Source organism: Palaemon carinicauda, chromosome 27 (genome assembly GCF_036898095.1).
Source record: "Palaemon carinicauda isolate YSFRI2023 chromosome 27, ASM3689809v2, whole genome shotgun sequence".
Classification (NCBI taxonomy): Eukaryota; Metazoa; Arthropoda; class Malacostraca; order Decapoda; family Palaemonidae; genus Palaemon; species Palaemon carinicauda.
This window is the reverse complement of record NC_090751.1, coordinates 17667032-17680084: the sequence shown is the minus strand read 5'-3', so window position 1 is coordinate 17680084 and position 13053 is coordinate 17667032. Positions and strand designations below refer to the sequence as shown.

The 13053-nt window shown below is 42.1% G+C and overlaps 1 protein-coding gene across 1 annotated transcript in view; it reads right to left on the bottom strand.

Annotated features, from left to right (window-relative positions):
- LOC137620578 (collagen alpha-1(XVIII) chain-like) overlaps positions 1–13053 on the bottom strand; it is a 467446-nt gene that overhangs the window by 100307 nt on the left and 354086 nt on the right. The window lies entirely within an intron of this gene.

Here is a 13053-nt window from a genome sequence, read left to right as displayed (position 1 = left end):
GCTACCTCGTTCGCCGCTCTCTCGTCGTGTAGATGCTGCTACGTTATTGTGAACTTTAATCTGTGCTGTGCGTGACTGTTGAACTTTTTGTTAAACTTTCTGTTTAACCCCTACTGTAACAATGTCTCCCAAGCGTTCTGCTTCTGCTAAGGCTGGTAGTGAGCCTAAACGCCACCGAAACTAGTGTTTTATCCCGCAAGTCAGCAAATATCTCGTAGAGAAGGGCTTGCCATTTAAGATCCTTCTCCTTATGGATAACGCAGGTGGACACGCAACTGACCTGTCGCATGAGGGCATTAAGGTTGAGTTCCTGCCACCCAACACCACATCATTAATTCAACCGATGGACCAGGGGGTTATCAGGGTGTTCAAGGCCCTCTATTATTATTATTATTATTATTACTATCCAAGCTACAACCCTAGTTGGAAAAGCAAGATGCTATAAGCCCAGGGGCTCCAACAGGGAAAAATAGCTCAGTGAGGAAAGGAAATAAGGAAATAAATAAATGAAGAGAACAAATTAACAATAAATCATTCTAAAATAAGTAACAACGTCAAAACAGACATGTCACATATAAACTATTAACAACATAAAAAACAAATATGTCATAAATAAACTACAAAAAGACTCATGTCCGCCTGGTCAACAAAAAAGCATTTGCTCAAACTTTGAACTTTTCAAGTTCTACTGATTCAACCACCCGATTAGGAAGATCATTCCACAACTTGGTAACAGCTGGAATAAAACTTCTAGAGTACTGCGTAGTATTGAGCCTCGTGATGGAGAAGGCCTGGCTATTAGAATTAACTGCCTGCCTAGTATTACGAACAGGATAGAATTGTCCAGGGAGATCTGAATGTAAAGGATGGTCAGAGTTATGAAAAATCTTATGTAACATGCATAATGAACTAATGATTGTCTTAAATAAGTCGGAAGTTCTTTGTGGTATAGAAATCCTCAACGCTAATGAGAATTAAAAGTACCAATATAACTTTGCACTTGAGATGGCAAGTTATTTCAACATTCTAGGCTAGAGGTGTAAGAATACTATCACGGTACATCCTGCGTCTCTGAGAAAGCGACTGAAAGAACAGTTGCTACCCTGCAGTCTTGCTTTGTAGCAAAAGGTTTGGCCCACTGCCAATAAATGTGGAACTGCTGCCATTCAGTTGGACTATTTAGTTATAGGTTAGACACACTGCCAATAACTGTGGTTGATGACTGCAACGGCACGCTATCGTAAAAACCCCTGCCAAATTATAGAGTGCATCAGACCACCAATGCCTTCACGTTGGGATAACGGTAAGATATTAGATAATTAATTCATAGATTCTATCCGAAACAAAAATGCAGAATCAAGTGTATAAATCTTAGAAATAGCAGTCTCCGAAGACTTGGAAGGAGAAGCAGCCTTAATTTATGTTACTTATTTGATTACTTTTTTCTAAAAGTTTATGTAAGAAACATACCACCTCATATTCTGTTCCGGCCTATTTTCTTCTTTTTTCATTTACCTGTTCAGAAGGATGACCAGAGACAGTACCTTTAAATTGGTCTTCTTGTTTGTTTACTCCATTGCTATGAATTTATTTTAAAGACTCATTTCATCTGTTAAGCTACTAGATATACAATTACCCAATTTGATTAACACATGGTGAGCTAGTGGCTAAGCTTGCAAGCAACTGAAAGTACAAAAACACGATGCAACAGATGCTATGGCAAAAGTTTCAAGATACATCTGGTGCTAAAGGAATCGTACGATAAGCCAACACAGCTAGACAGGAAATATGAGGTTGCTTAAAAGCACTTACTTAAGCAAGTGGAGGGATATAAGGATCTCGGTCTTCTGCCTCACAATCCAGTTGCAGAAGACGAGAATTTTGCATTAGAAAGGTCAAAACTAAATAATGAATCAGAGACTGCGAGAGGATCTCAAATCTGCAATGTGCTATACACCATCAGAACCCTTACTACATAGAACACTAGAACATCCACATCTGACTTTAGAAGTCAGGTTAGGGTCTGAAACACAACAGGTTACTTCAGAATGGTCGCCTTTAATTTTAGACTTGCTGGACTTCTGAGCTTTCACGAAAGAAGCAAATAAAATTAAGAGCTGTGAGGTTCATCACTAACAAGATAAAGAGCTGGATTTCCCCCTGAACCAAAAGCAAGTTTCCTTTTCCGGCTTAAAATTTCAATTTGGTCAGCAACTACAGAAACATACTTTTCCACGAGAGGCCTTGACAATCATCACAATGATTATTCAAATCGCAGTACTGTCCATGACAGAAAGCAAGAGAGTATGCGGATCATGATCACCCAGAAACTCTTCCCTACACGAAGAATACCTTGGCGGACCTCGTTGCGTGTGTGGATGCTGCCCAAGAAGATGAAGATGAAAATTTCAATTTGAAGGCGTACTGGCGGAAGTACACAATAGCCACGTGCCTGCAGAACATCCAGAAGGCACTGCAAGAAATGAAACCTGCTACTGTAAATGCGAGCTGTAAGAAGTTGTGGCCCCAGATTGTTTACGATGACGAGGGATTTACATCGTCTGAGATTCAACACTCTGCAATACGCAAATCTGTGCAGTTGGCTGCGATAATTGGAGGTGGCAGGTTTGGCGACATGACGACTGAAGACGTTGACCAGTTGTTGGACTGCCATTCCCAGCCACTAACTGACGCAGACCTTGAAGACCTGACGAAATTGGCCATTGAAGAAGACAGTGAAATGCAGGAAGAGACCCAAGAAAATGTCGAAGAATCGGGCTTAACATTAGAACGGCTTGCCAAGCTCTGCAACCATGTGAAGGAGGTGAAAGAAATGTCGCAAGAGTGGGACGAGGATATGGTTCGGTCTATGCAATTCTGCAACAAGATCGATGACATCATGACTCCCTACAGGATGCTCTTCGAGCGGAAAAAGAAGCAGCGGCAGCAACTTCCGATCACAATGTTCTTCCAGCCTCGCAAAAAAGAGCCAGTTCCTCCTGCTACTACGCCTTCGGAAGAAATTGAAGAAGTGTCCCAGGAAGAAGTTGAAGAGGTGTCCCAGGAAAAGACACCTCCGTCTGAAGAGACGTAAAATACTGTCATTGGCTGCACAATAGAAGACATCATCAGCTTCATCATCATCATTTCTACTGTGCAGCAAATTCATCGGCATCATCATTCAAGTTTTTCTTCAACTTCTTTCGTGGTGAGTACAGTAACAATCTTAATTTTTTTTTATACATGTTTTACTTTAATATTCTAACATTTTAATATTTGTGCCTGTTTTAGTTTAGTATGCATTAAGTTAAAGGGAAGGTTTTAAAAGTCTGAATATACATGTTATAACCTATCATATTTTTTTGTTTAAAATTTACATTTACGTACGTAAAACAACTCACTCTCTCTCTCTCTCTCTCTCTCTCTCTCTCTCTCTCTCTCTCTCTCTCTCTCTCTCTCTCTCTCGTAAATTGTTTTCCTGCTTTGCTACGTACAGTATGTACTGTATTGATTTTATATAGATACGGTAAATAATATTTGTAATAACATATTTTCTAAAAGCTTTTACTGTAATATCATTATTTATCACTTTCATCATGCGCGTTAAATGCCTTCGTTTGTTTACTGAGCGTACTTTATGACGCCGCCGTTTCAGGCGGCGTCATAAAGAAAAACATTTCATTTGGAAGTCCTTAGAAAAATTAAGTAAAACATTGATAATAACAAAATCAACATACTGTACTGAATAATCAATATAATCGATGCAAAAACTAATCTATACACAGATGTGTAAATGCGTTTGTTTCTTCATTATGATCAGAGATAAACGTAAACAAATCATTGGTTGCCATTTTTTATCGTGCTTTTTGGCGTGTTTAGGAAATGCATGATATAAAATCGCCTTTAATATTTGTGCCTGTTTTAGTTTAGGGTACTGTAGTACATGCATTAAGTGTTCTGTACATTAAAGGGTAGTTTGTTAACAGTACTACATACAAGGGAAGGTTTTAAAGTCTGAATATATATGTTAAATAAATACGTAAATATGGTGTCCCTACTTCGCGGATTTTCATCTATCGCGGTTGGGTCTGGAACCTATCTACCGCGATAAACGAGGGCTCACTGTATTGCAACTTGAGGGAGGAGCAGAAGTCCATTGTCCAGGTAAGAAAGGTGATAGAGGGCAGCCAAGCTAATGTATCAATTAGAGAAAAGAATTACCCCTGGAACCACTAGGGTGCCATCCTTATTAGAGAGAGAGAGAGAGAAAAAAAAAAAAAGTGTTGTGAGAAGCCCTTTTCTTAGAACTATAACTGGCCTTCCTGGGCATCTTTGACCTCGTCCTCTTCTTCTGCTTCAAAGAACCATCAGAATCTGAGCCATTATTTGAAGAGGAGGACAAGGGAGATGAATGCACATTTCTTTCTCTTTCCAGTCATCACCTCAGGCTCTGTACACAGAGGAGTAGAGGTTTGAACAATGAATAAGGACAATGCTCCCCATAGAGGAAAACAACATGCGCTGATCCAACAGGAACCACAACACAGGGGAACATTGTCACGGGGGAGGAGTTAGGCATACTTACATGGGGCTTGTGACAAATACTCTTGGATCCAAAGTTGACTCACGCCCCACTGTAGTCATAACACCCTCAAATGTAGGGGCTTTTAGTGCTGGCATTGGTGTAACAAGACAAGCCTAAGTCCTTTTGTGCTTTAGAGGGGGAACTACTGGTGATATCACTGGAGAAACCAACCACATCTTTCACCAAGGGAGATATTGGCACTGGGGAAGCCAGACGAGAGGTAGTTTAAGCTACGAACGTCCTCAACAAGGTCACAGAGGGCTTACCTAAAACCAAAGGAGGCCCAAGTCTTCCTTTGGTCAAACTTGTCAGTGGCACGGTAATGAGAGAAGAGCCTCCAACTCCGTATGGGGTGTGGCAAACACTAGAGGAACAGCACATGCCACCAGAACCGGAAAAGCCTGCTGACGTAGATCTGAAGGTTTCTTGCTCCTGACACATACTCCGTGGACCAAGCCAAGGGTGTATGGACAGAAGCAGTGGTAGTAGATGCATTCAATGAGAGATTGAAAGAGGTAAAAGACTTCTAGGGTGTCTTTTTTAGGTGGTGCCAAGACAGACCCTGGAGAAGGGTTAGCTCTTCCTCCCGTTCAAGGCATATGCCTGCCACTGCACAGGACCATGACCTACACCCTGTAGATGGGGATGATTGTTAACAATCATGCACCCTACAAGAAACACAGCTGGTTTAGTTAAAACCTTTATGCAAGCTCCATCCTTTTTTCGGCAAGTACAAATTTCGTTTCACATCCATAATTCTCAAGTACAGCCAGCATTCACTTCCTGCAAGAAAAGGAATGATGAAAAAGTTTCATAAGGGCACAACAGTGCATCTGTACTCGTTGTGTCTGAAAACTAAAATGAAGAGCTTCCGACAGGTGAAGAGATGGGGGACCTATCTCACCCTCACAACTTATTGTAAAATGTTATTTTGATAATAAAATAAATTTTTGAATATACTTACCCGGTGATTATAATAGCTGCAACTCTGTTGCTCGACAGAAAAACTCTACGGGAAAATTCGCCAGCGATCGCTACACAGGTAGGGGGTGTACTCAACAGCGCCATCTGTCGTTCAGATACCCAGTACTCATTGTAAACAAAGAACTCAATTTTCTCCTCGGTCCACTGCGTCTCTATTGGGGAGGAAGGGAGGGTCCTTTAATTTATAATCACCGGGTAAGTATATTCAAAAATTTATTTTATTATCAAAATAACATTTTTCAATATTTAACTTAGCCGGTGATTATAATAGCTGATTCACACCCAGGGGGTGGGTAGAGACCAGCAAAATATGTTTACATCATATGAGCTAAGAATTTTTATTTCATTTTAGAAGTTATCAAAATAACAAAAACAAAATAAATAGGTACCTGGTAAGGAAGTCGACTTGAACAATTACTCTACCTTTTTAAGTACGTCTTCCTTACGGAGCCTCGCGATCCTCTTAGGATGCTGAGCGACCCCTAGGATCTGAAGTATCAAGGGTTGCAACCCATACAACAGGACCTCATCAAAACCTCTAATCTAGGCGCTTCTCAAGAAATGACTTTGACCACCCGCCAAATCAACCAGGATGCGAAAGGCTTCTTAGCCTTCCGGACAACCCAAAAACAACAATAAAAACATTTCAAGAGAAAGATTAAAAAGGTTATGGAATTAGGGAATTGTAGTGGTTGAGCCCTCACCCACTACTGCACTCGCTGCTACGAATGGTCCCAGAGTGTAGCAGTTCTCGTAAAGAGACTGGACATCCTTAAGATAAAAAGACGCGAACACTGACTTGCTTCTCCAATAGGTTGCGTCCATTATACTTCGCAGAGATCTATTTTGTTTAAAGGCCACGGAAGTTGCGACAGCTCTAACTTCGTGTGTCCTTACCTTCAGCAAAGCTTGGTCTTCCTCATTCAGATGGGAATGAGCTTCTCGTATTAACAGTCTGATAAAATAGGATAAAGCATTCTTTGACATAGGCAAAGATGGTTTCTTAACTGAACACCATAAAGCTTCAGACGGGCCTCGTAAAGGTTTAGTTCGTTTTAAATAGAACTTAAGAGCTCTTACAGGGCATAAGACTCTTTCTAGTTCATTTCCAACCATATACGATAAGCTTGGAATATCGAACGATTTTGGCCAAGGTCGAGAAGGCAGCTCGTTTTTGGCTAGAAAACCAAGTTGTAGAGAACATGTAGCCGTTTCAGATGAGAATCCGATGTTCTTGCTGAAGGCATGAATCTCACTGACTCTTTTAGCTGTGGCTAAGCATACCAGGAAAAGAGTCTTTAAGGTGAGATCTTTCAGGGAGGCTGATTGTAGCGGCTCGAACCTGTCTGACATAAGGAATCTTAGTACCACGTCTAAATTCCAACCAGGTGTAACCAAACGACGCTCCTTCGTGGTCTCAAAAGACTTAAGGAGGTCCTGTAGATCTTTATTGTTGGAAAGATCTAAGCCTCTGTGACGGAAGACTGATGCCAACATGCTTCTGTAACCCTTGATAGTGGGAGCTGAAAGAGATCGTTCTTTCCTCAGATATAAGAGGAAGTCAGCTATTTGAGTTACAGAGGTACTGGTCGAGGATACGGATACTGACTTGCACCAGTTTCGGAAGATTTCCCACTTCGATTGGTAGACTCTAAGGGTGGATGTTCTCCTTGCTCTAGCAATCGCTCTGGCTGCCTCCTTCGAAAAGCCTCTAGCTCTCGAGAGTCTTTCGATATTCTGAAGGCAGTCAGACGAAGAGCGTGGAGGCCTTGGTGTACCTTCTTTACGTGTGGCTGACGTAGAAGGTCCACCCTTAGGGGAAGTGTTCTGGGAACGTCTACTAGCCATCGAAGTACCTCGGTGAACCATTCTCTCATGGGCCAGAGGGGAGCAACTAGCGTCAACCTTGTCCCTTCGTGAGAGGCGAACTTCTGCAGTACCTTGTTGACAATCTTGAACGGAGGGAATGCATATAGATCTAGATGTGACCAATCTAGGAGAAAGGCATCTATATGAACTGCTGCTGGGTCCGGGATTGGTGAGCAAAATATTGGGAGCCTCTTGGTCATCGAGGTTGCGAAGAGATCTATGGTTGGCTGGCCCCAGGTGGCCCAAAGTCTCTTGCATACATCCTTGTGGAGGGTCCATTCTGTTGGAATTATTTGTCCCTTCCGACTGAGACAATCTGCCATGACATTCAAGTTGCCTTGGATGAACCTCGTTACTAGTGATATGTTTAGACCTTTTGACCAGGTGAGGAGGTCCCTTGCGATCTCGTACAACGTCAGAGAGTAGGTCCCTCCTTGCTTGGAGATGTACGCCAAAGCCGTGGTGTTGTCCGAGTTCACCTCCACCACTTTGCCTTGAAGGAGAGACCTGAAGCTTTTCCAGGCCAGACGTACTGCCAGTAGCTCCTTGCAGTTGATATGCATTATCCTTTGACTCGAGTTCCATATTCCCGAGCATTCCCGACCGTCTAATGTCGCACCCCAGCCTACGTCCGATGCGTCCGAGAAGAGAACGTGGTTGGGAGTCTGAACAGCCAGGGGAAGACCCTCTCTTAGGTTGATATTGTCCTTTCACCAAGTCAGACAAGACTTTATCTTTTCGGAAACCGGGATCGAGACCGCTTCTAGCGTCTTGTCCTTTTTCCAGTGAAAAGCTAGATGGTATTGAAGAGGACGGAGGTGTAGTCTTCCTAGTGACACAAATTGTTCCAAGGATGACAGCGTCCCTACCAGACTCATCCACAGCCTGACTGAGCAGCGTTCCTTCTTCAGCATCTTCTGGATGGATAGCAGGGCTGGGGGCTGATCGTCTTGTTGTTCAGCAACGTCCTCATCAGAGGGTTCCTCATCCGAAAACTGATGAGGAAACGGCAACGGAGTGGGCAATGTCTGGCTCGCTGAGTCCGGTCGCACTGGTGGATGCGTGACGGAGCCGGACGCAATATCATGGAACTGCTGCACAGTCTGTGAACTGTCAACAACCATGGGTGCGCGAGGAAGCACAGCGTCAACCCGAGACTGTCTAGACCGTCTGGGTTGTGCAGTCAACACCCTACCGGGTTGCTGAGGTTGACGCACTGCGTCAAAACAAGTCACCTCTGCTGGTTGTTGAACGTCCTGAACGTCAACAACCACCTCCAAGCGTCGCTTAACGTCAACGTGCGGCTGGCAACCCACACTGGGTCGCATCGGTGGAGGAACCACCTCAACTGGCAGACGCGAGTAGGTTACCTCAGCGTCAACAGGGCGCACAACCGACCGGTTGGAAGGTTGTTGGCCAGAAGGTTCGGTAGCAACCTTCTCCGCATTTAAGTCCTCTATCAAGGACGCAAGCTTGGACTGCATGTCTTGCAGCAAAGCCCATTTAGGGTCTACGGGAGCAGGTGTGGCAACAGACGGGGTTAGCGACTGAGGCGGAACCGTTTACCATCCCTGAAAGCCTTGTTATGCGTGACATAATTGTACAGCAAAACTTCAAAGGCTCGAAAACAGTTGTGAAGTTGACCTGTAAACAACTTGGAGCGTCTCCTGGCTAGGCGCCAGGGAGAGTCTACCAGAATTGAGAAGTCTATCTGGGCAGAGGCATGAACTCCCAAGCCGAGAACTTCTCTCGTGTCATATCAGACTCTCGCTCTATAAACCAGTTTAAAAGAAGGGAAAGCAAAGGCTGTATCCCCCAAAACTCCTCCTGGTGAAAAACCAGTCGCCTAGCCAACGTAACGCTCTCTAGGAGAGCGAGAGAGCACTAGCTTAAAAACAACGGCTTCGAAGTAGCTAGGCCTAGTGTAAGCTCTGACGTTTAGGCGAACGAGGAGCAGCAGTTACAAAAAGATCCGGACGAAGATCCTTAAAAAAAATCATCATGATTTAATTAAAGTCCATAGGAGGCTAGGCAGCTTTAGGCTCCTCTCCATCTGACAGAGTCCTCAAGGGAATATCAGTAGGAGGGAGAACAGCAACTTCCTCATCTACAGGAACCTTGTCCGATAAAAACTGAGTCTCAAGCAAGGGAGAGACCTACTGTGGTGGCAATGCTTTACAAGCAGAGTCCACACTCACTGGTGCATTAGTAGCGGACCAGAACGCAACGTCATGTAACTGCTTGACAGTCTGTGAACTGTCAACAACTGAACTGTCAACCACAACAGGTGCGTGAGGACGCACAGCGTCCACTCGAGACTGCTTTGACTGCCTAGACTGAGCAGTCAAAATGACTCTAGAATGCGGAGGTTGACGCACAGCGTCAAAACAAGTCAACTCCGATTATTAGTGAACGTCTTGAACGTCAACAGGAGCATCAGCAAGTGGCCTAACGTCCAAATGCGGCTGAAAAACCACACGAGACCGCATCGAGTGTGGTTCTAAACAACCTGACTGACGTGACTAAGCTACGCCAACGTCAACAGTAAGCACAAAGGAACGTTAGGTTGGCTGAAAGCCAGGATATCGATGAGATGAACGGCTAGACTCAACGGACTAATCGGTAGAATAGTCTTCCATAAGGGAGGCAAGCATATACTGCATGTCTTGCCATACAACCCATTAAGGATCAACGGAAATGGTTGTGGTAAGAGACGAGGGTAACGTCTGTGACCGCAACACTTTGCCTACAAAAAAAGACTCGGAGTCTGTGTTACGCTTTTGTTAGGCGGCGAGCAGTTATCCGATGACTGCATAGGGTCAGAGCTGTCCTAATGGTTGTAACCAGGACGCTGGACCTGTCCTGAAAGGACTGACTTTCGCTTAAGGGCTTCGAAACCTTGTGACAGGTTTCTTATGCGAAAAGCCTTCGGATGACGAGGAGAAACAACGTCTCTCTTGTCTTATGGTAGGGGAGATCTTGGTAAGATACACCCGATACCATAGAGGGAAAAACGTCTGTTCGTTGGTCAAGGCCTCTCGAACCCATAAGTCGTTTGACATTACTTCTCCCCTGGGCTTGGGAGCATGTAAGAGGTCCCGGACTAGGTGAACGACAGGCACGAACAGACGAACCCTCGGACGCAACACTGTAACACTTTGCGCCTCGGACGCAACACTGTAACACTTTGCGCATATCACTTTATCACTTCGATTTTCTGTTTTGCACTTATTTCTACCTGAAACATGCAATTCTACCCTTCATTAAAAGTTAGTAATTGCGAAATCAGTCGTATAATGCAAGCTCATTAATACCAGCAAAAAACAGAAAACATATTTTAAGATAAAAAAATCAGTGGCTGGGAAAGAGACTAAACACTAGTTCATATAACTACGTTTTCAATCTCTCACCGCACATAGCCTGGGGACGAGAATAAAAACCTAAAAACGTTTTATCCTTCCTCCCCGTACAGCGACTAGGGACGCGAGTAACACGAGAACAACGTTACCCGCTTGAACGGAATGTTTTCTCTCCTCTCTCTCCCTCCGTCTCTATCTCTCTCTCTCTTTCTCTCTTGATTTCGCACCTAAGAGAAGAGCCCAATTATATTTCGTCAAAAAAAAACATGTTATTTGACTAAAGGAAAAAACCGAAAGGTTTTTCAATAAAAAGTTCCTTTAAATTAGAATTTAAAACATTTAAGCTAAGAAAGAATGAGCAAAACGTCAGAATCGATTTACTCTTACTGCAAAGGGAAACCGTGATACACTCTCTCTCTATCGTAACGATAGAGCGCATGTTGAACGTCCTGAACGTCAACAACTGCATAGCATGAAAAAACTAAACGTTAGTTCATCTTTGAAAACAGTACGAAGACTATCAAAGAAATTCTTTCATAAAATATTACATTTAAAAAGTTTTAAATCCTTAGCTCTTTAAAAGCTAATTACGATATAAAGGGCTCAACGTTGATTAACTTCGGTTTCCAAGTTAGGACCGCCTACTCTCAGGAAAGGTCTATATAAACAAAACATTAAAATTTATTTCTATAGGTTTATAATAAATGGAAAGTTAATCGAAGAGGCCTAATAAAGGCGGAGAGATATAAAATATATAGAGGAAAATCTTTAACGTGATAAGAATTACTAAAAGCCTAAACACACTTCCGTCTAAGGGAAGGGTCGGCCATTTAAAAGTGAAAGAAAGTCCATACTCTCTTTGTCACTATAATTAAATCTATCCAAAACGAGTTCAAGATTTAAGATGAAGATAAAACACCTGCATAGCGAAAGCTCAAAACTAGAATAAAGTACTTCACCAATTATTTGACTAAAGGAAAAAACCGAAAGGTTTTTCAATAAAAAGTTCCTTTAAATTAGAATTTAAAACATTTAAGCTAAGAAAGAATGAGCAAAACGTCAGAATCGATTTACTCTTACTGCAAAGGGAAACCGTGATACACTCTCTCTCTATCGTAACGATAGAGCGCATGTTGAACGTCCTGAACGTCAACAACTGCATAGCATGAAAAAACTAAACGTTAGTTCATCTTTGAAAACAGTACGAAGACTATCAAAGAAATTCTTTCATAAAATATTACATTTAAAAAGTTTTAAATCCTTAGCTCTTTAAAAGCTAATTACGATATAAAGGGCTCAACGTTGATTAACTTCGGTTTCCAAGTTAGGACCGCCTACTCTCAGGAAAGGTCTATATAAACAAAACATTAAAATTTATTTCTATAGGTTTATAATAAATGGAAAGTTAATCGAAGAGGCCTAATAAAGGCGGAGAGATATAAAATATATAGAGGAAAATCTTTAACGTGATAAGAATTACTAAAAGCCTAAACACACTTCCGTCTAAGGGAAGGGTCGGCCATTTAAAAGTGAAAGAAAGTCCATACTCTCTTTGTCACTATAATTAAATCTATCCAAAACGAGTTCAAGATTTAAGATGAAGATAAAACACCTGCATAGCGAAAGCTCAAAACTAGAATAAAGTACTTCACCAATTATTTGACTAAAGGAAAAAACCGAAAGGTTTTTCAATAAAAAGTTCCTTTAAATTAGAATTTAAAACATTTAAGCTAAGAAAGAATGAGCAAAACGTCAGAATCGATTTACTCTTACTGCAAAGGGAAACCGTGATACACTCTCTCTCTATCGTAACGATAGAGCGCATGTTGAACGTCCTGAACGTCAACAACTGCATAGCATGAAAAAACTAAACGTTAGTTCATCTTTGAAAACAGTACGAAGACTATCAAAGAAATTCTTTCATAAAATATTACATTTAAAAAGTTTTAAATCCTTAGCTCTTTAAAAGCTAATTACGATATAAAGGGCTCAACGTTGATTAACTTCGGTTTCCAAGTTAGGACCGCCTACTCTCAGGAAAGGTCTATATAAACAAAACATTAAAATTTATTTCTATAGGTTTATAATAAATGGAAAGTTAATCGAAGAGGCCTAATAAAGGCGGAGAGATATAAAATATATAGAGGAAAATCTTTAACGTGATAAGAATTACTAAAAGCCTAAACACACTTCCGTCTAAGGGAAGGGTCGGCCATTTAAAAGTGAAAGAAAGTCCATACTCTCTTTGTCACTATA